Below are 25,214 nucleotides of genomic sequence, written 5' to 3' on the forward strand. Positions count from 1 at the left end.
CAAATGAAACAAAATAAATATTACTAGGATGGGAGTGTCTTGAATTTTATGAAGAAACTACCGCTCAAACTGCATAACTGCATATCAAAACAAAAAATTGGCTTATGTGCTGGTGACACCAGAGGATTAAAAAACATGGGCACTCTATGACCACCTCTGGCCAAGTAGAGTTATCAGCAACTTGTAGTACTGAGCACCATGGTTTCTCAGTTCCCCAGATCTGTACAGTTGTGAGGTTGTGCTGTTGCACGTTTCAGTAACTTTGTGCTACTCTAATATGACAATGATCCATGCTGCAGTAGTCATGTGAAGTTCTGCATCACCTAAAAAAATTATCCTCTACCACACATCTCCTTCGTAAGCCAGAGAAGTCATCCTACTGCCTATTCTCACCTCCACTGTGCTGCACAAACCTATTAATGTGGAGAATGTTTCTGCAGAAAATGTCTCATTTTAAAGGCCTCTTATCAGGCATAATGATGAACTCTAGTCTGAGACACACACTCCAGAGGATGCACATGCCTCTCTGGGGCTATTAGTTGGTTATCTCACTGATTTTGGGAACAATGTTGGAGTTACACTATCCCTATCCCTATTGTTCCTACTATCATGTTGCAATTACAGCTGGTTCTACACAGATGCATTAAAGAGGAGAGAGAACCTCTTCACACATATCTAAATTGCATTACCTTTGCACACAAATTTGGCTCCTATGTCTGTTTTGTTAAATAAAAATATAACATTATCAACAGCACCCAACTCTGCTTTCCAAGAGACTGACACATCTGTAAAAGTCAGTGGAACTCTGTGAAACTTCTGCACCCTCACTTAAGGTGCAGGTGTGACTGAAAATACAGTGAATTCCAGCTTAAAAAAAAATGAGAACAGGAGTAACAGCATAAAAGTGAGCAGAGCTTGATGCTTACAGCAGGACGTAGATGCCTGCATGATGAACTTAAGTATTCTGGTTGTTTAACTCTCTGCTTTTCCATTTGGATATTTATACATTATGTTACCTTTTATTACAAGATGAGAATTGTCTCAGGGGCCCCAGTCTTGCACAGTGCAATGAGAAAACATGAAGAATCACAATCACACTGGCTACATGGTATTCCTGACATCACCAAGCTTTCAAGTACTTCACCCAGGGGTGGGAGGAGAATGCTGCAATTTTTTAACCTTACTTTTTTATTATTCTATATACACATCTTCCATATACTAAAAGTGATGCGCTGTGCAAGGGAACTGTGTTTTCCAATTTCAGTTTAAATTTATTCTTACTAGAGAGAGCTATAAAGGATACATCAATATATTCATTGGAGGAACAACAGCAGCTCAACTTCCTCAGCTTCTTATTTCTGCACACAGGGAATGTACCATCTTCTATAACGCGAAATGGAATGTCTCATGATTTTTCTCAATGCACTTCTAACACATATATGCCTGCGAATCTAGGGTTCAATAATGGAAAAGCTCTAGAGAAATGTATTTTTGCAGCTGGAGTCTGCCTGCTATAGCAAAGCCTGTATCATTGTTTTAAAATTAGAGGTAGGGTCAGTGACAGTGAATGGTCAAACCACTCTTCAAGACACTTTGGAAAGCTACATCCAAGGCTGTATTTTCAAGATGACTTTAAGGTATGGCATGCAAAGGTTGCAGAGAAATGGGACGGTTCAGCTGGCTACTCATTCTCACCACATCAGGGAAAGAGCTGAATGGGAACTAATCCAAGGGGAACAACAGAAATTTCTATTCAGCTGGATTTTCCTCTTGACCTGGTTGATCATGTAACCACATCACTATCATTACAAGCTCAGATGAGGAGGTGAGAACAGGTGAAAATGTAGCCCCATCCCACTTGTTTGCAGCCTACAATTTAGATGGCTTTAAATTAATTCAAACTTTAACTGCAGAGACAAAACAAAACATATGGATCTGCCCTCATGGAGATATTATAGATCCTTGTTTTTCCAACAAGTAGCTTACCAAGACCCCTGGTGTCACGACACTGCAGTACTCATCATGGAGGCCATGAGTTGCAAACCACTTGTCTCACAAAAAACAGTCACCTGCAAAAAGGAGAGAAAATGTTTCAGCAACAAGAACTCACAGCCAAGCTGTGCATCCCTTCCATGCATTCAACCACAGAAGCAGAGGAATCAAAAGTTGCTCTGAACTACCAAGGGGAAGACTCTGCTCAGCCTGGAAAGATTTATCAGCACCCAAGAAGCCACCGTCAGACTGGAAGACTCGGAAGATCCATGCTGCCCATGGAGGGGAAATAGGGCCGACCTGCTTTAGCACTCCCAGGTTTAGCCAGATGGATTCCCATGAACTCATCTGCGCTTAGAGAAGCTGGCACAAAGCTTGGACATGTCACCTTCCCTTCCCTGCACCCATCTCTCTTCAAAGGCTCACCGTCCCCTCACAATGTGCCCAGCAACTCCTGCCAAACCCTTCTGCTTCATATATGCAACCTCCTCCACAGCCAGACAATGTATAAACAGAAACATCAAGTATCAGGTAAAGCCAGGCAATCACATCTAGGGGAAAACCAGGTAGGTTTTAGAAGGAGGAAGCACTATCTACTGCTCTGGCACCTCCTACTTCACATCATTGCATACCCTACAGGAGCAAGAGAATCCAAAGCAAGTCTAAGTGCCTGAAATTTCAGCAATACAAGGAAACACAGGCTCTGAAGACTGGTAAATTTGAGGTTAGTAAAAAAAACAGCAGTGACCTGCCAGCTTCTACCTCATCCACTGTGAAAACTGTAGAGGCTGCAAGACAGAATGAATCCAGATAACATTCACACTGTCAAGGCCAGTGTGGTCTCAGAGCACTCTCAGCTATTTACACAGCATGGACAGCCTTGCAGTTAAAAGTACAATTGCATATTGAAATCACTACCAAAATTTTTCTGTGTAATCCCAATGCATTCTGCTGACCAGACCTCCTAACAGAAACACAGGAGCTGGAGGCTCAACTCGTTATGCATTGTGAAAGCCTGTGCATATTCTCTTCCCTCCAACATTCTCCAACTATTACCTACTGCAGCTTCACCTTAATAATGCAGCAATGTGCTGCCATGTAATCCACTTCACAAAACCAAACTACAAAGCTAGCCCCAAACAATGCAGCTACATTCTCCACCCAGTCCAGCCAAATCAAACAATGAAATCATCAACGTGATAGACCATCCTTATCTAGCCAAGTCACACCTGCAGACAGAAGCTGAAACAAACACCTATCGCAACAAGCTGCTTCATCCAGTAGAACTCACCACAGCAGCACTATCATCCCTGAATCCAATTACCCAGTTCTATCTCCTCTCCCCTTTCCCCCGCCCCACCCAACGAAACAATACTGGCTAAGCCATGCCAGTGCCAATACAGACACACCTCTACCAGAGCAGAGACAGAAATCACCTTTTCCCTTGAAGAGGGAGGTGTGTGAACACCAGCACACATAAGGATGGAGAGAATCTATCACAAACACTGCTCAGAGCTCTATTCCTTGGAACATTCAATCCCAGCTTGGCAGGGAAGGACAGCCTTGCAGACCATAGCTGAGGACCGCAAGAGGGGCACTATCCATCTTTTAGGCTACCCAGTTACTGCACTGTAATTCCATTCCCTAGTGTCCCATCTCTGCTGCTCCCCTGCACGGTCTTAGCCCTGTCAGCACAAGGCAGTTTGCTTCATAGTGAATTTAAGAAGCAAAAGGCTGAGAGCATGCACACAAGCAGCTACCAGAGTAACTAACAAGATGCAAATGCACATCTCAGTTTACCTTTCAGTTAAATATTTTGACCACTCCTCTATGTCTACAAACCAGCCACCATATTACTGTACTGCAAATAGAAGATTTTAAAAAAATTCAAAATTGCTAATTCCTATTTTATGGTCTTAAACTGAAGAAGCTTGATATTGAGAAGTGGTCAAATACTTGGAGGTATATAGCATAGGTATATGGCTATTCCAGCAGGAACAGCTGTAGTTATCACTGATTCACTTCAGTCTTTTCTCCCTCTTTGAGGAGGAGAATGTGGAGAGATGAAATAAAAGCATACCAAGTAGATAAAAGTATCAGACTTGTGGCCTGACTGTGACATGAAGCATTAAAGGCAAGAAACCTTTCTCTGCGCACAAGAAAGAGCACACTGCTATTTTCCCCTTGGCCTTTCTGAGACTGTCAGTCTGTGCTGGACTGAGGGTGGCGAGAGCTCAAAATCAGCATGGAAAAAGAAAAAAGGCTGGAGACCTGCTGCTGCAGAAAACAAATGATAACTTTGAATGCAAGCTGAGCCTGCACCCTGAATTGTATCTGTGACACTGGAGTGGGTAAGGAAGGAGAGAGAGTGGAATAAGAGATTGCTCAGGGAAGAACAGAAGCTTTAGAAGGAACCAAGAATAGCAGCAGCAGGAGGTATTTGAGCAACTGCTGATCCTGACAGCCACCAGGAAACAAACTTCTGCAAGTGCATCCACCAGTGGATTCCCTGTGTGACCTGAGAGGTGGGGCAAGGCAATGAATCAGCCAACGCGCTCCTTCAGCACATTTTTACTGGGAAGGGCACCTCCAATTTCTCCGACCCTCATTCAACCACATGAGAGGGAGAATAGCTGCACTGGCAAAAGGTGACTCCATTACACCCAAGAGCTACCACTGGTTTTCATCACGTGCTGCACTTACCAGTTTTGTTGAGCATTTGCTTATTTTACACACTTGCAGCTGAGCTGCACATTACTTGTTAATAAGCTGCTGTTTAATAACGTACTTGATTACACACCTCATTGATAAGGAGAGTGACTGGCAAACAAGGAGGACACAGGAAGTGTTATTCAAAGCTTTTATTGAGCTGTGCAACTTCCTTAAGATCATGTAAAAGCAAATAGATAAAATTACATGAATATTCTACACCCCATACATCTCCCTATGACACTTGAGGATTTAGGGACACAAGACACTTCAATCCCTCAAAGCAGTCCTAATTTTTAGACAGAGCTCCCTACCCTAATAAATACACCTTTAAATCTGTCTCTGCCTCCTAGCAAAAACTGTCCTACTCATCCTTTCCTAAGAATGGATAAAGCACATGCCTGTCACACTACTAGAATTGACCCCATCATCATTCAAATAGGTCTGTCAAAAATGCAACCTTACCTTCTGCACACCAGCTCTGCACTGGACCCAGGAAAGCAAATCCAGCCAGCATAAGCCTATCCAACTCTATCCCTTCCAGCACTTGTGATACAGCTGAAAACTAACTCCAGATAAGATATTAATAATATTCAGGAGACAATTTTCCTGTTTCATCCCACAAGGTGTCCACGTGCTCACTGGCACTGGCACAAAGGAGGCAGCGCTGACTGATGGCAAAGGCATGGATAGACTTATGCTTATTGAAATATATTTGTGCCTATCTTCTGCCAGGTCCCTCTGCCCTTTTTCTTAAAAAAGGGCAGAAAATACTTCAGGTACCTTCAGACAGATAACCTAAGGGTAGGTAGAGATAAGTTGTTCATCTGAGGCGATTAGATAGCAACTCACAGCCAGTCATCAGTTTCTAGATGGTCCTAACTTATCCTGAAACAGCATGGACTTTCCTATGTTTATGTCATAACATAAAAATTACACACTAAGTTCTCACAGTCTCCCAGAAAATTCTATCTTACCACATCAGAGAAATGACAGCTATTCCAAAGTCTGCACAGCATTATCTCTCTGCTCACAGTTTTATACCAGAATTATCAAGAACTTGAAGCACAAGTTTAGGTGACATGAATGTGAGGGCTACACAATCTCTATCAGGCAGCACTGCAACCTCCACAGGGAAAATACCTTCTCCTGCACATGTGGTGTGTAAGCATCTCTGTTGAACTCTAAATGAGTAGGTTATTGCCCACAACTACCTCCAGCCCTGAAGCACAGAGAAAGGGGCTGAGCAAAGACAGACTCGCCTAAAATCAGCACCTTGAAGACCAACAGACACAGATGAGGAAAGGGCATGCAAGATTCTATGCCATTATATGGAGAGAAATTCCTTGAGTTGCTTCATTTAATGTAAGAATTTAGGACCACAGGATAAGCCTCCCAGAAACTCGAATAATATTTAATAAGGCCCATGAAAATGCAGTACAGTGTGGTCACACAATGCAGCTCTGCTGAGCCTACCTGTGCCTGCCCATCCACACCTCTCAAATAAGACCGTACAGACACCTTTCCTCCCATACTTCCCCCCACCCCCTATCACCACACACATGAACCTCTCCTAAAGAGCACATCTCTCCTGAAGTCCATTCAAAACAACAAAGGCCACAGAAAATCCAACATTTTGCTCTACATCCTTAAAATGTGCAAGGAAGACAATCACTGACAAAGCACAATACAAACTTAAAGGCTCAGAGAATTGTTTTATGAGTTTCTCATGTCACTACCCCCTTTTCTGAGAAAATGGTATCTCTACCAACTATTCTCTTCCTTCTGACAAGAACATGGATAACCAACAGTAGCCATTATATAAAGGCTGTGTAAGTAATCACTCTTTTTAGGTACTTGAAAAAATCATTCCAAAACAGTCTTTTGCAACAGACATGTTGCCCGCTACTCTCACAAGCGTAACTTTCAAGAGTTGTGAATAGCACTAACACTTCTTGTCAAACAGACAACTGTATGTCCATTAAACTTTATTTTTAATGTCTTTAACAACATTTCAGTGCATTATTAATCCTGTGGGGATGCACGGCTGTCCTAGACAGCTTCTGACTCTGTACAGTTCCTTCCCCAAAGCAGTGGAGGAGACAGACACTTACGGACACCGGTGATCAAATTCAAGGTGCACACAAACACTGAGAGCTTTTCGATTTCCCATCTGCTATTATGTAAAAAACACTTGAACTACTTGGTTCACTTGGGACTGGAACAAGCTCTTGGCAGATTCTGACACAGTTCCAGAAATCAGTCTGGGGAAAAAGCCAAAAGAAAAATTCTTTTAAAAACCCTCAAAGCCTAAGCTACAGCTATCTGCTTCTGTACGGGAACATTATGAACACTTCCCCTCAGTGTTCCTGCCATTTCAGCTTCACCAGCAGCAGTGGCACTGGCAGGTGCGGGTCAACCGGGGCGTCGGGGACGCCGTCGCGCACCCTGTCACGACATCGCGCTGACCTCAGCTCAGCCTGGCACACTCCAGCGCAGCTGCCAAGATCACTTCAGCTCCACCTCTGTTAGCAGTGCTGGGAGCAGTCTATGTACTTTACAAGTGGAGTTTGGAGCTCCCTACGTGGAGCGTCGCTCACCTGAGCAGCAGCCAGGCTGCCATGGAGCCCCAGCTATTGTAAACACCAATAGAGATCAAAAGCTCGAGCAATAAGGGATTTTTCAAGAAACATTTTAACAGTATTTCCCTAATATATGACAGATTTCTGCATGTTATCATGTTAGCAGCTAGCAGCCTTAGCATCAGTCAGCACTGCATGCATGAGTCCAGTGGGTAATGTGAGTTCTCTATGGTCTGCTTTCATAGCTTTGGCTTCTGTCAAAACTTCATTTACTTTACAGGAGTTAGGAGAAGCTACAAGCAATCTCCTTCCCCTTACTTCTCTGGGTTCCTTTTTTCAAAAATTTAAACAGACACATCAGCATGAACAACCACAGGTAAAAGACACCTGTGTCAAGCTTGCCAGCAAGCCATTCTCTACAAACTAATTTGTTGAAAGGGGCTGGGGGAAAATATCCTGAAATACTGGATGGGGAGACAGGACAAAGGAGACAGCAGTTTGCACTTCTACAAGTATTAACACCACACTGCTTAAACAAAAGGCTTGGGAAGAATAAGTCACTAGTCAGTTCAGCACAGAAAAAAACCCAAGTGCTCTTTCCCTCCCTTTCGGCATCCCTTCAACAGGCTTCCAGAATGAAAGATAAGAAGCAATCCTCAGGCGTAAGTCCTTGGGCTGCAATCTTGTCAGTTTTCATAAGCTAAGTGGGGCTGGGATGGGTCAATACAGGACAGAGCTCCTCTGAGAAAAACCCAGTGCTACAGCAAGCATTAATTCCCCACCCTGCTGCAAGGGGACATGATACACGACACCAGTCGGGAATTGCTGGGGGCGAGCCATACACCTTCCTTCGTGTTAACCTTCACATTTACAGCTCTCTGGTCTCTCTCCTCCCAAATGAGCCCTCTTCCAAGGCTCCCCGGAGCATCACTACCTTCCAGCAGTGCCTGTCAGACCAGTTTTCATTCAGGACTGTCACCACCAGCCATCCCTCTGCTCTGCTCCTTTACAGGAGCCCTCCTGCTGTTCTCAGGCACCTGGGGAGCTCAACACCACAAACCCAGCATTCCCACAGGAGCAGGGCTGAAGATTTACTACATCCCCTGCAGCTTACTGCTGAGTAAAATGTATGCCAGGGTGTGCTTGTCCCTGGTACACTGAATCTCTCATTCCTTTGCTTTTAGACCCACATTAGGCATGTGGGAGGCAGCACGACCCTCAGTGACACAGTGCAGTGCTTCCATACTGGCTTCCCAGTTATTAAATGCAGCATCTTCCACACAGCAATGACTCTTCTAAGGAGTAAGGCACTTCAAAGAACTCCAGCAAGCAAAAACTGCATGTACACGGTACTCCACGATGCTACATGATTATATCAAAGCTGCTGGGATGAAAAACTGACATTTGATAAATAACATGAGGTCACCTCAAAGATCTCAGAACACTGCATGTAAAAATGTTATTTTGACAAGAAATTAAGCAATTGTATAATCAGGTCTATTATCAAATCTACTGCTTTGACACAATCTTATAAAAGTACTAGGAGCATGCAATTCCAATTGCTGCAGGAACCTGCCTCACTCAACACAAGATGTAGGCATTTAATATTCCTCTAGTTAGCCACACATGTACAGCACAGCCTAACGCACTTCAAAGTATTTACTGTGCTGTATAAACACAGCGCTATTTTCAAAGCCTCATAACTGTCAAATCAAAGCTGGCTTTCACTAAAGCATTCAGAAGCATTTCTGCTGGATGGTGGCTATTTGCCTGACAGTTTCAACCTTCTATCCACCAACTACAAGAAGGTTAAATATTTTTTGTATATATTCATATATATATATAAAATTATTATTTTCAAGAGGCAGAAGAAAGCGTTTTCTTGCTAACAAGCTGTCAAATCGTTTTGACCTGAAGTTTTTGACTTTTTTCTCATACATACATATAAAATGTGGTGGAAAACTTCCATTCCACCACCAGAACTCCTGAAAAGAGTTTCTCCATACATAGGTCCGTTGCACCAGCTGTCCCTGTTGAGGCTGCGGCTGATCACCTCAACAGGCTACAGCTTGGTTTTATATTACACTGCAAATACATTTCTAATCAATCCTCAAACAAATCCAGATTGGTACATAGATAAAACATTGCCATTTCACAGGCAGTGGAACAGTGATAAAACACCTGAAGAAGTAAGTTTAGCAAAATGCAGAAAGCAGAGCTCTGAGCAACCTGAAAAAAGGTCTGCACTGCTTGATCTTGCCTAGTGTTTATATCAGTGAACCACTAAACCAAATTTTTGTTCAGGTCTTCACAACTCTGTACACACTGCAAAGGTGGCAAATATAGCTTGACACAACATACACAGGCAGACTCACAGACTTAAAGCAATTTGTAGAGCGTAAGTAACATGGTCGAGTAGATAAATCACAGGCACGTTAAGAGCCAAGCTCTGTTCCCAAGTTCACCACCAAATCCAAGCAACCCTGGCTTTAAAAGAGTCCATGGGCCCCAGCCACCCCGCTAATAAGGTAAAACAGATATCTGCACCCTTTGGCAGAGAGGCAGAGAGGACAACCACAGGCACACAGAGACCATCCACTGACAAGGTGGGGTCAGTGATTTAAAGCTCCTATGCAGACAGAGCCTCACCAGAAAGCCAAGGAGGAAAAACACTGCTTTCTTAAGAGGCCCAACAGCCATGAAAACAAGATACCCAGCTCAGAGTAATTGCCAGTGCTAGGAGCTGAACAGGCAGCCGTGTGGCTATCTGTGCCTGAACAACAACTGCTCTGAACTCAATAAAACACCAAGCTCTCCCTCGATTCCATATGCAGCTAAATGATTCTGTATGTCATCCACTCTTCATGCCATTGGCTGTACCACTAAGGAGCATGTAAAACCAGCACTGTTTTCAAGACTACAGCACCCACTTTTCAGTGAAATCTCAGAGGACATTGCTCTATCTTTCTTTGTTGAAAGAAATCATGTCAGTAGTAAAAGGTACTTTTTCCTTCCTTCAAAAGGATTTCATTGCTTCTGCCTAGGCTTTAAAAAACAAACAGGCCAAACATCTTACAGGTGCACTGTTCATCTCCCTTCCCAATTCCACAAGCATCTTCTGGAAGCCAAACAAGGAAAATCCCACTTCTGCTTTTAAGTCTGTCTGAAAAAAAAGGGGATCTCTCTAAAGAGATAACATTCATTCTTCAGATATAGTTAACTGCAATTTCATAACAGTATTTTAAATAAATTCAATTAGTGCTGTCAAAGTAGATCAAAACCAGAGTGCTCAGATTCAACTCTGGAAAAGAGTAAGTAAGAACAACCCACAAAAGTAGGAATAAAGAAAATGCAAAAAGTCGTGAAGCAGCACATCACAATAGCCAGAATTTAGTAACTCAGACCAGATTTCAGGATGGTTCACCAGGCTCCAACCAGAAGCCTATGGCACATCTCATACACTGGTTCTTACAAGTTTTCAGAGAGGAGTGTGAGAACCCTGCAGCAAACCCAGGCACAACAGGCTATTCCATCCCTCCCTTTCCCAATACAGAAGCACAACTGCTAGAGCAGAGTTAAAAAGAAGGTTTAGACCACAAGCTTAATACCTCTTCCAAAATTTCTACTGCCACTGATTACGAATATTCTTCATATTCCTAAAGACATCTGATGCTTTTTAACTCTTGTCGAATTCTTGCTCCTCAGCAAGATTCTCCCAGCAGGAGTTTCACTGCTTAATTGCAACCATACTAAATAGTCTATCGTCAATTTACAGTACATGTTCTGTATCATCAGAAAGTCTTGAGGCAGCAGAAACTCTTCCATAGCAAAGCCACCACACTCTTCTGTTGGCCCTGCTTAAAGCTTCTTAAAGAGGGCTTCTCTTTTGATACCTTGCATATACGTTCAGAGATTATTTTTGGCACAAAGAACAAGGTAAGCTGGAGGAACTGTTCTCAAGCAAGGGAAGCTGTAACAAACAGGTGTAAAAAACATTTAGCAAGTTTAGCAGACTCTTAGGGATACAGTTAGCTGAGCATTCCTTTTGGCAGCAATGCCAGCTTAGAGAACTGCTGGTACCAGTATTTACTCCCACCCCTGCACCACACTGTCTGATGTGCCCGTGGCCAAACAGCAAACCAGTTTGGCAAACTGATGCAGGCTAAGTATCATCATTTCTTTGCCAGGCTACTTCTAATCCAGATCAGCTTCCTGATCCGTTCCAGCATCCAGCTGCTCCAAAACAGCAGCACCAGCACACACAGTGGGGTGGTGCAGAGTCAAAGCAGATGAGCACCAAGGACTCCTCAAAACCCAGCTCTAGCACTGAAGGAAGTGCTCCCAGGAATAGGAACAGAGAGCAGCTCGGCCCACAGATAAGGGTGCAGTCACAAAGCACACCCCTGCTTCTTCAAGAATATAAATCAAAAGTTAAGAATGGAACAGTTCACTTGGATTCAGCACATTAAAAGTCACCTATTGTTGTTAACCAGCGTTTATGAGACTGCATGATCTTCAAGGCAACCCTTCAGAAATTTCCCAACAGATTGATTTTTTTTTTTGTTCAAGTTCTTCAAGATTATCTGGACTTCCTAATTATGAATAAAGTTCCTGTTCTTCTGGACTTGTATAGTCCCTACTACAAAGGAGGTCAAGCTCCAAAACAATTAAACTTTTAAAGCAGTAAAAAAAATAACAACCTAACAGACAAGTACGGGTTCGTAGGGGAACGCTCTTTTAAATTCAATACAATAGGCAGAGCAGCGCTTGAACAAAAATTCGGCAATGAAATCTCATTCCATTCAAAAATTGCTCTGAAAAACGGAGTTAACACCTTTATTTTGCCAGCAGGAAGACTAGAGGGACTCCAGCAGAGCTTGTAAGCAGGAAATCCAAGCCCACAGCAAAACTTGCTGGGTTAAAGGACTTCATATCTATGTAAACAGACCACAGACCTTCGGGAGGCACAGAGATTTCTGTGAAGTCCAAGGCCACACAAACGAGTTAGAAGGATTTTATGAAGGCTGCCTGCATTGCTATGAAGAAATTCTGACAAACTTCTACAAAACAGAAGAGAAAAAGCCCTGCAAGGTAGCACAGCTCACATTTAAGATAGGAATTAATTTGAATACTCACTCAACTGTAATTACTTCACAGGATAAAGTTGATGTTGCTGTTTGGGGTTGGGGTTTTTTCCTATTGAATTTATGAAAGACCAGCAAAATTCCTAAGCCATAGGCAGGGTTTGTGAGGGAAGAGAATTGACACAGCATGTAAAGAACTCAGAGGAAAAAACAGCATCTAGGAAGAAACATGTAGAAATAGGTATGGGAAGTCAATGTGCTGCAGTGTAGCAAGCCTTTGAATAGCTGGGAAATATGGATCAAAGGTACTCCATTCTTATCCACATCAAACATATAAACTGCTCAGAAAAGCTCTAGTATATGAATATTTTAGCCTTGTGGCTTACAGTCGCCTCAGATTCTATATTTGGATATTTGGTGACAAACGCAGTTTGGCTGTGGACTAACCCCAACTGAAAACAATCCAAGCACATGAACTGTAAAGATGAAATGTAAGCTGGGCCAGGGGGGGGAAGGAGGGGGAAAGCACAGGGAAGAAAGAGTCCACACCCTTTGTATTCACAATATCCAGAAGAGATCTACAAAGTTTCTGGTTGTAGGACCAGGAACCTATTTATTTTCTTCCACATTAAAATTCAGGTCCTGCCTAGCTTAGAAGATTCTGTTGACCAATAAACAAATTAACTCATCACAAGAGAGAAAAGCAAAATACCTCCCCAAAACAAACAAGGAAAAAAAAAACCTAGAGTAGAAAAAGATGGTCACAACACTACTATCATAGTCCAGCTACTCCCCCACACCAGAGCAAATCACAATTTCTCCCAGAACATCTTCAGACATCTAGGAGCTAAATAATCTGAATTGGGAAAACTACACTGGGAAGTCATAAACAGAACTTTTACCAAACACTGCAAAAACCAAGTGCACAGGCACAAAATGCATCTCCAAAAGAATTTATCATGTTAACCTGACCAAAGATGAGCAGCTGAATGGGAGGGGGACTTACACAAAAACTTGTTTAGGGTGGGGTTTTTTTTTGCTTGGTTTTGTTCACACTTATTTAACGTCAATGATTGATTAACATTTTGGATAAAGGAGGTCTTTGTTAGTGATTCAGCATCTCCACCCCTTCAATTAAGGTGTTAAGAGTTCACACAAGTGCAGTGAGACCCAAGATCCCCAGACCCCTCTCCACAATAAAATCCCGACCCAAAAAAAACAGATTTAAAAAAAAACCAAAACAAAACAAAAACGCACTTGCCCCACTGAGAAAATTCCAAAATCCCAAAACTAACATCGTTGCTAACTCCAAGTCAAAAAAAGAAAGATGCCTTTCTTTTGTTGTTTGAGGAGAGGCCAGCAAGGGAGACAGGGAAAGAATATGAGCCCTTGAGCCATTTTTATGCACTGAGTAAGAAAAAAAGGACACATTCATTAAAAATAATCTCTTTGGAGATCACTGTTAAAAGAAAAAAAAATCCACACCGTGTAACAGAGCCATCATGCCAACTTGTCCAAAATGGCTATAAAACCTCAGGAAAACAACCCCTGTAGTTCAGGCAAGAAAGCAGATCCCTGTGCCGTGGGATGCACTCCTGCAAGCACAGCTCCTCTGCCGCGGGATGGACACAAAACCACTCTGCCTGTGTGCCCCGATCAACTTCCCGGTTCCACACCTGTAACACCCCACTTGAGCCAAAAATTGGCCATGACAGACCTCAAAAAGCAGGAGAGAGGTAAACAAAAAGAAGTGGGAATACAGCTGTTTAAGTATGTTAATTCTTTCATTTGGTTTCATATAATGCCTTGCCTACCTTTCCAACGGTTGTTATTGTAATATCTCGAGCAATCACTGATCAAATACTCCAACAAAACAGAAAAAAAAATCTGCATCACTTTTTTCCTCGTGCTTTTAAAGCTTGATACATTTAAGGATCCTTCAGAGCATCCAATGTCTGTGTGGGCTTTTCACAGAGAAACCAAGGACAAAATACTTTCAAGGAAAATAAAAATGTCACTGGAACCCCTAAAAACAGAGAGAGCTGTCTCCCCCGCTTCCTCCAAGTGTGTTTTGACAGAAAAGCAACCAGTCACCAACAAGGAGGCTTAAGGAGACAAACTTGACTTGCCACAACCCTTTCTTCTCTGCCCAGACCAAGGAGAAGGTGTTACTTTACCAGGTAAGGGCTACAAGACTTGATGTCACTCTCCCAAAAATGAGGCTCACGGTTATTTCCAGACCAGCTTCAGAGTCCATGTTAGGTCTGAAGAATAAAAGCATCTTTCCTTTCACCTTGGTGGGCTTTGAATCACTCCACAACCAGCTCCCATCTGATACTTTTTTCGTTTTTTCTTTGCTACATGGTAATTTTCTGATTTCTCATGTAGTTTACTATTAAAGCACTAATCATGTAATCATCCCACCTTAATATTTTACACCCAAATAGCAACCCACAATTGACTGTCACATCAGATTCTTCCCATCTGTCTCCTCATGCTTTGTCTACCCTCCCTGAGCAAAATCCACCTTCCACATCCCAAACGCTCCATCTTCAGAGGCCTTTTTAAACTCATCGCCTACACAGAGAACAGGGACAGGGGGCTGGACAACACAGAAATACAGGGTTCTCTCTCATCCTAGAAGGGGAGCCTTGCTGCCTGCATGCATCCACCTGTCCCACCTCTTCTCTAAGCAGCTGGGGTCTCCACTATTCATTTTTTTTCTTCATCATCTAACCCTTAACCTCATGAAACTTCAGATTTAGCCTCTCATCCCTCTTTGCAGCCAGCCAGAGCACAGACTCCTTCTCATGCTTACACACGCAGAGCCTCTCCTCTACCTAGTAGGAATCCTTCCAAATGAACACATTTCCCCTGCCTTGACAGATACTGCTCTTCCCCTCAATCCCCATATACAAGATCCCCTCCCACACTTAGTATCCCTCCTACTAGTTTGATACTACAGGCTTAGCTTCCCTGGATTCCTGCTCCCCTGATCTATCTACACCGCTCCCCAGCTCTGGATCCGTAAAATTTCCCTCATGACCATGTGAACCACCTCCATCCTGCTGAAAGCACTTCTTATCTTATATTCTGGTCCCCAGTGCTTCCCCAATCCTACTCCCATATCTCTTTCTTACAATGACTCAAGTCCCAACTCCTCACATGCTTCCCTTCATGCACCACTCTCCCCAGCCAACCTCACACTCATTTCTTCACCCAGCTCTCCACATTTTTTCCTGCAGCCGCACATAGTTCAGTACTTCCTGCACCACAGCCTCCCATCCCTTCCTCACCGCACGTCCCAGGTGATCTAATATCCCACACACCATCTCCCACCCTCTCACTGCATGTCTCACCGTGTATCCCACTCCCTGCATCCCTCCTGTGGATCCCTGTGCCCCAGCCCCTCACTTCAGCTCAACCACAGAGTTCACACACACAGCTCCTGCCCCACTTTTACGGCAGGACAGTCTTCACTCCCAAGCCAATGTCCCATCCTATGTCCCAACCCCTCACTGAGACTGGAATCTCACCACCACCTCTCTGGTCCACCCAACACTGTCCTGTTCCACAGCACGGCCCCAAGGCGCTTCCACGCACCTCAGGGCAGCACAGCTCACCGTGGTGCTGCACCCACAGCCACGCACAGCCCAGCACAGCCCCGAGCACCCCACACCCGCCTCCCCACAGCAGAGAGCCCCAGCGCATCCCCGCGCCACCGAGCATCCCACACATCCCTCCACCAAGCACAGCTCCCGGAGCATCCCGTGCACCACACTGCGGCCCAGGACAGCCCACACACGCCTCCTCCCAGCACATCCCCTATGGCATCCCATACATTCCTCCATATATCACAGCCCCCGGGCATCCCCTGCACCACGGCGCGAGTCACGGCATTCCATGTGCCGCTCCACACAGCGCAGCCCCCACGGCTCCCGGTGCGCCCCAAAGCACCCCACACAGCCCAAGGAGCACAGCTCCCAGAGTATTCCCTGTGCCCCACAGCTCCTTCCATGGAGCACAGCTCCTGGAGCATCCCCTGCTCCCAACATGTCCCTCCACGGAGCACATCCTCCAGGCATCCCCTGCTCCCCACGGAGCACACCTTCCAGAACATCCCCATGCTCCACACCTCCCTCCATGGAGCACGGCTCCAGGAGCATCCCCTGCTCCCCACACATTCCATGGAGCACGGCTCCAGGAGCATCCCCTGCTCCCCACACATTCCATGGAGCACGGCTCCAGGAGCATCCCCTGCTCCCCACACATTCCATGGAGCACGGCTCCCGAAGCATCCCCTGCTCCCCACACATTCCATGGAGCACGGCTCCCGGAGCATCCCCTGCTCCCCACACATTCCACGGAGCACGGCTCCCGGAGCATCCCCTGCTCCCCACACATTCCACGGAGCACGGCTCCCGGAGCATCCCCTGCTCCCCACACATTCCATGGAGCACGGCTCCCGGAGCATCCCCTGCTCCCCACACATTCCATGGAGCACGGCTCCCGGAGCATCCCCTGCTCCCCACACATTCCATGGAGCACGGCTCCCGGAGCATCCCCTGCTCCCCACACATCGCTCCGCGGAGCGCATCCCCTGCTCCCCGCACATCCCTCCACGGAACACAGCCCCCCAGGCACCCCATGCAACCCCTGGGCTGCCCTCGCCGCCTCCTTTGGGGCACCCCCACCTCCCGAGCCCGGGGTGGGCGGTGCGGGGCGCCGGTGCGCGGTGCCCGCCCCGCACTCACCGCGCTCAGCCCGGGGCCGGCGGGGGCGGCGCGGCGGCTCCGTCCCCCTCCCGCACACACACACAGGCTCCATTGTCCGCCGGCGCCTCCCCCCCCCCGCTCCCCGCGCACATGGTACCGCCCAGCGCAGCCCCTCGCGCCCGCTCCCCCCGCCCGCTCCCCCGCCCCCCCCCCCGCCTTTTCCCCACACCGGTTCTTCCCCCCCCCCGCCCCGCGCCCCCCTCCCGCCGCGTCCCGCAACCCGCGGAGAGAGGAATGGTACCGCCCGTCGCGCGCGCCCCGCCCCGGCAATGGTACCGTCCGCTACTCACTCTGCCGGCGGCGGGACCGCCTCTCGCTCCCCGCGCCGCGCGGTGGTCTCGCCCGGCCCCCCCGCCCCGCCTCTCCCCGGCCGGAGGGCGGCGACTGCGGCCCTTCCCCCTTCGCCGCGCGGTGGTACCAGCCGGGCTCTTAAAGAGACAGGCTCCCCTCGCCCTCGCGGCCCCGCCCCTCATTAACATAGCCCGGCCCCAGCCCCGCGGCGGCCACGCCCCCTTCTCCCCTTTTAAAGAGACCGCGCGCCCGGGGCTCTTCTTAAAGGGGCCACCACCCCCCCCACAGCCCCCCTCCCCTCCACCCCGAACTCCCCTCCGCCGTGTCGGGCGCCGAGAGTAGCCCTCAGTGCCCCGGTTCCCCTGGCGGCGGGAAGGGCTCTCCCGGTGCTCCCGGTGCCCGCCAGGTACCGCAGGGGAGGCGCCCCCGGCGGGGCCGGGAGGGGCTCTCGCGCCTTCCCTGAGGCGGCGCGCGCGGGGGGCCCGCCCCAACGGCGGTACCCCCTTAACGGAAACGGCGCGCGGGGCCCCTGAGGGGCAGCGCGCTCCGTCCCCCTGCGGGATGCGGGACACGGGATGCGGGACACGGGATGCGGGACAGGGGATGGCGCCGCCCGGCCCCAGTCCGGTACCCTGCCCGCCCTCCTCCGCCCCGGCCTGCCCAGGCCCACCCCGCTGCCGCGCTATCCCCGCCTCAGCCCCGCTGCCCCCCCGTGAGGGAGAATCCGTGCGCCCCGGGGACCCGAGGCGGCCCCCGGGAATGGCCGGCATCCCGATGGCACGGCCGGGGAACCGCCGGACCATCGCCGGGCGGCCCGGGCCGCTGGCACACGTCCCTTCCGCACGTTTCTGAAGAATGCGGGATGAGAGCGGAGGGAATTTGTGGAGGAGAAGCGCGTCCCTCCTCCCCGCGGGCTGAGCACCCCGACTGCCCACCCGCCGAGTGACCGGAGGGCTTTCTTCTGATGAGAGAAAGCGCCGGGATAAGCAGCAGCTTGGAACTGAACGGGGAGGAACCAGGCAGTAATGGCAAACAGACACAACCTATCAACTCCTAAAAATGCTCAAGGGCCCCATCCTGGACAAATGCTCCGTGTTTGGGGGATTAGACATCAATGTAGTTTGGTTTCAAGCTGGCAGTGAAGAGTTTTGAAAATTTTTTGCAATCCCCCGCCCTTTTCAGTCTGAGACTTATTCTGTGAAAAGATGGCTTTCAACATCCACTAATCCTTCACCTTCCACAAAATGTTCTTAAAATGGGCGATCTCGTGGCTATAAGGAAGAGGTTTCCAAGCCACCGGTGGTACACCGATGCAACCGAACAGAGAAAGTCAGCGGATCAGTTTTGCTTATCCGCGCTGCCTGAATAACCTGTTTAGCCAATACAACATCAGTGAACAGAAATGCAATGTCCTCCCTCCCCCTTTATCCTCAAACGACCCATTCTTTGTCCAACTCCCACTTTTAAGTAACTAAAGTCTTTGGAAGAATACCCTTTTAGCGCAACATTCACGCTGGGCGTTGCTCTCGGCAGATAAAACCACCTCCTCTCTTTGCTCAGCCCTCAATCCCTTTTTCTCTTTTTGTCCCTCTCTTCCCTCCTTGTCCTTGGCCACTTGCAAACACTGCTGAAGAACTCTTTACAGCTTCCAGAGCACTGCAACGGTAGCTAATGATCACGTCTTACCCCAAATAGATGCTCTTCCTTCAGGAAGATACTTAACAGTGCGGTTTCAGTCCCTTCTGGATTGCAGACCAGAGATACGAAGCATTTCCCGCTGGACATACTTTCAGCCTACTGACACCTTTTCTAGACAAGTCCCCGGGGCTACAAGTTCCCAGGATCCAGGACCCGAAGGTGGAAATCTGGTCTCTGACAAGTCTTTCCACCCACTGACGCCAGCCCCACCTGCGTCTTTCCAGTGATCGCAGCCGGCACCTTCTACAGCTGAAGTGTCCGTGAAACTGGAACCACCACCTTTGCTGCCATCGGTTCCACATGCTCCTTTAAGCGATGTTTAAACTTTGCCCATTTTTACATTGATACGGGTCTCTATTAATGCAACACCTGCAATTCCTCCTGTCCTTCACACATCCCACCATGTTGGCCAGGCAGCGCGGCATGGAGCAAGGAAGAGAATGTACCTCACAATGCTTCCGACAGAAGACCCAGTCCCACTCTCACTGACACCAGGAACCCATCGTGGTTTGCTTAAAAGGAAGTTGTTTGCCCTGGGCAGTAGAGGCTGGGATTTTTCTAAGAAGCCTAAGGAAGCCAAGCACCCAACTTCCGTTTTCCAAAACTACCTTTGAAAATCCTACCGTGTGCCTCAATCCCGACACATGCAACAGCAGTGATAAAATACGAAGAGTTAGCGAGTTGCCTTTTTTGTTCTCCTCCCTCCTCCGACCCAGTACTTCACTGTCTGGTCCCTTTAGGAGTTATACCGGGGAAAATGAGCACAAAATGCTACTAGTTTGCAGATGCTGTAGTTCCTCCGACTCCCCTCCCATCCCCCCGACCCCATCCCCCCACATTTCAAACAGTTATAAATGACTGTGCAACTCTGCAGGCAGCGGTCTCAAATAACCACACCAAGCCTCTCCCCTTCAACGGCTTTAAGTCTCTTCCTTCCTCTCTTTGGGGCTCCAGAGAGCAGCGATCAAGGTGATTAGCTTCACTCCCAAGAATTAAGTTGCAGCTTCACCCACCACCTTTGGGAATCTGCCACAGCAGTGAATTCCCAAGGCTGTCCTTGAAGGATTTTACCATGGGAACTGACAACAACAGGCTACAAAACGATCCTAACTGGTTGTAAGTCGGGATTTCGGGTAGCAGAGCCCCAGGTGATGGGACCGTCCCCACCAGCCTCGAGAACAGCCCCCTGTATTGGGGCCTTGCCCTCCCTTGGCCAAGCTCATTACAAGCTGCCCCAGAGAAACCAGCTGTCCCGACTCTTTAGAGCACTCTGGCAAATCCAAGAACATCTTGGAAGCATTACAGCTCTCACCACACTGTGTACGCTTTCCTCACAACTCCCTGTCTGCAGCGAGGGCAGGAGATCAGCCCGTCTGTTCAAAAGCAGGGCCCTCTTCCATTAGAGCAAAGCAAACCTTAGGAAAGTTGCCACAGGAGCTCTGGTTCTTCAGAGCAGACACATCAGACAAGATAGCCCAGCCAGCAAAATACATTTGCATGACACTTTCTGTACATGGTTCAGAGCATGGCACACCCCGATCGCGGCTTTTATTCTCTTCAAGGGCCTGGCCCTGCAAACACTTAATTTTACATGTGTAAGTAGAGTCCCACTGAAGCACAATGGAGCTACTCATGCAAATAACATTGAGAGCATGTAGGGCTGTGGCTCTGTTTCACTGTTCCATCTGCAGCAGACCCAGTTTTAGAGGATCCTGCCATGCTCTCTCGGTTATTGCCGCTCACTTGTGCCAGTTAAACTATTTATGTAGCTACATGCATAGGTGAGCTGTTTAAATGATCCACCTTTTTTTAAAAAAGCCCTACTGACAAGAACAAAACCTTAACACCAGACCAGCCCTGATGTAGATTTCATCCCCACAAGCAGCTGAACTGGCACAACTGGAGGAGGTGGAAACATCTGAGAAACAGGAACTTTTGAAGATGGGACGGAGGGAAGGTGAAATGGAGACATGGATCCTCAGCATGTCAAGGCTGGAGACATTACCCTTTTCTGAAGCCACACCCTGCTCCTGACCATCAACTCTCCGAAGTGGAGCCTTCTCCAACCACTCACACAGTCATTCCACGTGAAACGCTTTCACCTCATATACAACAGTAGATTGGGTCTTTTCAATCAATAATGTTTAAAAAAAACTTGCCTCAAGGAAAGCTGTCAGCAGTAAGAAGAATCTGCCAACAGGCCCTACACCCAGGATCACGGACGGGCACTTCTCCTTGCAGGTAAAGGATGTCAACACCATGCACCATGTAGCCAGAACATTGCTGCTTTTGCAGGCACGGGATCCCTTGCTATTAACTTCGACATGGCACATTTGGGCCATGCAACGTGTTCCCTACAATTTTTTTATTTTTTTTAAGTTTATGGGCTATTCTATCTCTAGCAACTCTGTGCTGAAATTGCATCACATATTTGCTGTCTGCCGAGGCAAGATTTCCCTCTTTCAGTGCGATTATAACCTTCCAGCAGGGAAGCTCCGCTAACTCCTTAAGAGCTTTACTCTCTCTACACTGCTTCCCTACCCGCATTCGTGTACACCTGCACAAAGTGGGTGTAAAACACCATCACTGTTGGAAATTAAGAACACACACCATTAGGTGGATGTTTTGCTTTGTTTGTTTGCTTTAGGTTTGGCGGTTTTTTGCCCTCTTTTGTGCTCCCCTGTAAATGATCAGAGGAGCTGTGGGACAAGAGAGATCAGTCTCCATGAAACCATTTTCTTACAAGCTTTCAGGTTTACACTGCTGCATGCTCTAATGAGCCTTCTCGAAAGGAAACAACCCATTTCTGTAAGGAATCCAGGTGATTATGGTTTGCATACCGCCGTGATCTCTCTGCATGGGTACAGGGGAGTTGCCTTCATGAATCTTGCTGCAGGATGAAGTCTAAAGCTGGACAGTGTGAAAGAAATGGAAAAGGACCACAGGGAGGGGTACTTTAACATCTATTGTTAACTTGGAAAAAAAAACCTTCTAGAAAATCTTTTATTTATTGTAAATCATTCCTAAAAGATTAGGAAATCAGGCCTGGGGGAGGGGGAGAGATTGTTGTGGCTTTCTTTCTTGTTCGGTTTCTTTTAGTATTAGACATTAACCCGAGTCTCCTCAGTTTTGCTGAGCCTCCATCCTGCAAACCCCCAGACAATATTTTTAACATACTTCGTGTGAACAGTCCCTCTGCATCCCATTGTGGGTGGGACTTCACAGCCTCCCAGAGGAAGGAAATGCCTCTCTACCCATACCAATATCAGTATTCACATACATCACACACATTCCCTCAAAACACACACATATGCAAACCTCACCTCTGTCCCCAGTGCTGGTGAAAAAACTACCTGTAAGTCACCTACAGCAATGACTACTATCCGGCTGGCTGCACAGGGCATGGAGCTGTGCTGGGAACGAGACTGGCTGATGGATTTGACCAGCACTGGTTGCACATCACCCCAAGGCAACAGTGTGCAGATGATGGCAAATTCACCTGGGCAAGAAAGGCCCTGCTCTCGCTTTCCTGTCTGCACGGAAAAGAGAGAAACAGTTGATGTCGTGTTTTCCTGTTCAAACGAACACCCAAACAATCTGAGCCTTAATCAGGTTTGGGCTGGAACATGGGACTGTGCCTGTGGTGAAAATATCCTTCTGGATATCCACAGAGACTTATAGTTGATCTGCCCCACTTGAAGACATTATCTCCCATCAAAAACTCTGATGTGATGAGCAAATCCTGTGTATTAAAAGATTCCAGTTGCAGGACACTCTTGCCCTATTTAGAAAGTCTTTTCTCAAGTCATAAGCAGGTATGAGGCAAATATCATGCAGCATAGAGATAAATGCTCACCTCTACCTCCTATGATTTAAAAAAAAACAGGTAGAAGAAAACGAGGGAGAGAACAGATACTGATTCAGAAAGGAAATCAGGTAAACATAATCTGGGGAAGCATATGCTCATGCAACACATGAAAAATATGAATTCATACCAAACAAAGGTTGGAAATTTTGGCACAGAGAAGACTTCAGAACCAATGATTGCACAGTAATACTGCTTCCATCACACGGTCCCCATGCTTTACAGGGAACTTCTAACACACACTGAGTGCTCTGGTGCTGCCAGGAGAATTTGCCTTTGGAATTGCCTGACCCTTGAGCCTTTTAAGATTCTCAGCCATGACTTTACACTCCCTTTGTATGTGTATGGCCATCTTTGACATCAATGAAAACAGACATGGCAGCAGCTCACAAAATTGCCAAACTCATCTCCTGCTTCCTTTCAGCCACCTGCTGAGCCTGGTATAAGCCACCAAGCCCCCTTACACAGCCACACAGCAACGTTCTCTGTGCTGTCTGCCCACAGCACTGGGGCATGCATGTGCACCTCCATGGTGTAAAACCGAGCAAACAAAATTTCATTCCCAAAGCAACATTTCTGAGAAAGCCACGACCAGATGAAGAAAGCACCTCTCATTAGAAGCATCCTTCTCACAGGATAAATGGGAGGCTAAGTCTGCCCTCAGACAGACAGAAGAAGTCATCTGTCGCCAACACATACAACAGCTCTCCTGACATAACGGGCTTTTTGTGCCTTCCAGCACTGCTCCTCCAGCATCCAGCTGCTCAGGGCACCCGCCTGCTGCACAACAGCCCAGCAACATGGACATGCCCTTACAGGCAGCACAGAGTTGTTTGAGGGTAAAATTTTGCTCACGTCTCTCCTTCAAGGCTATGAAAAAATAAAAACAACTTCAGCGTGAATTCCCCTCTGGACTGTGCACAAAGAAACCAAGCCCCCAGTGTACTGCAGACTGGCCCATTAAAGCGAATGGTTAAATTCTTGCTATGAAAAAGTAGGCGTTGTTGTCTGTTTTGCAAGGCAGAAATCAATATTCCCGCCTCCTCTCCTTCTGCTATTTCACCTTGAGATACTCATGCTCAGTTAGATGAGATCTGAGTCTTACTCACTGTTACTGCAACTTTTTTCTCTCCAGCATTTCGCAGGGTCACGGGTGTTCTTGGAGTCCTAACCTGCCTGTAATTTACCACTCAGCTCCCTAAACTGATCACCACCGGTGACTGAAGTAGTGACTGACTTTCCTTCCAAATCACACTGCTGCAGCCATTTCTAACTATTTATCTACACCCTCTATCTCCGTCATTTTCCTCCCTGTGCTCTCCAATAACAACCCTCTTTCTGCCACAGCCTCTCTCTTCTCCGGACCCCTATAATTCACTCCCTGGTGCTAGCCTCTCCCGTACTGTGGCCATCTTGTAGAAACGATGTTTTATTGTGAAATGCCCTTTCTGCTCTCACTCCCTCTCTAATCTAACTGGGGGGGGGGGTAGCTTGGTTAATTCTCTAAATTTGGGGAGTGGGGGGTTGGGCAAGAGGGGAAGGACCTGGGTGACTGATGCTCAGCCCAGGCAAGCCTGCAGCAGTGTTGACTGGGGAGAGACAGGCAGGGGAAGATAAGCCAGTACCATACCTCAACAGCTGCTCCTTCAACCAGGTTTCCCTGCGGCAGTTCAGATCCAGGGCCTGGACCGATTCCCACAGATCAGGTAGCAATAATGCCAGGCTGACTGGGCTGTTCTGATGAGTCCTCTTGGATGCAGCTCTGCCTACAATCATGCCTGCCTCTGTCACCTAAGGATTAGACAACTGCAATATGGTCTGTTTGGCACCATGCTTTAAATCCATTCATAAACTGAAGGCAGTGCAGAATTCAGCACTCAGTTAGATAAGCCATGTCTCTCACCCACGATCATTCTCACATTTGTGCTCCATTTTAATGCCATCTGACCGCTGGCTCCCAGACAGATTTTAACATGTTCCTGTTGACCTCTAATGCCTCTCAACACAGCATGCTTCCCAGCAGACATATCACCTCTTATATTTCCTAGAAGCTGAAAAGACACCAGGTACTCTAGCACAGGTACCTAGGAGAGTAGAGTTGAGGGTTGTTCAGTCTTTAGTTTGCCATTGTTTGCTTGTGACAGTCTGATGAAATTGCTTGAGTTATAATGAAGACAGTTTTCATTATCTGTCATTTAAAAATGTCAAGGGAGCTTAG

General features: G+C 47.2%; 1 protein-coding gene across 9 annotated transcripts in view; it reads right to left on the bottom strand.

Annotated features, from left to right (window-relative positions):
- The window catches only part of BCL9 (BCL9 transcription coactivator), a 57,928-nt gene that overhangs the window by 12,711 nt on the left and 20,003 nt on the right, over positions 1 to 25,214 (bottom strand). The window contains exons 1-2 of one of the 9 annotated variants that reach the window (XM_030263331.4): positions 17,433 to 17,566; positions 1,987 to 2,069 (exon numbers count right to left, since the gene is read on the bottom strand). The gene's annotated coding sequence lies outside the window, so the exon portion shown is untranslated. Of the gene's footprint in view, positions 1 to 1,986; positions 16,619 to 17,121; positions 17,230 to 17,383; positions 17,403 to 17,432; positions 17,567 to 25,214 lie in introns of those variants that run through there. The other 8 variants (XM_072923681.1, XM_030263338.4, XM_030263352.4 and 5 more) reach the window with 8 other exon arrangements.

This window comes from Taeniopygia guttata, chromosome 1 (assembly GCF_048771995.1).
Source record: "Taeniopygia guttata chromosome 1, bTaeGut7.mat, whole genome shotgun sequence".
Lineage (NCBI taxonomy): Eukaryota > Metazoa > Chordata > Aves > Passeriformes > Estrildidae > Taeniopygia > Taeniopygia guttata.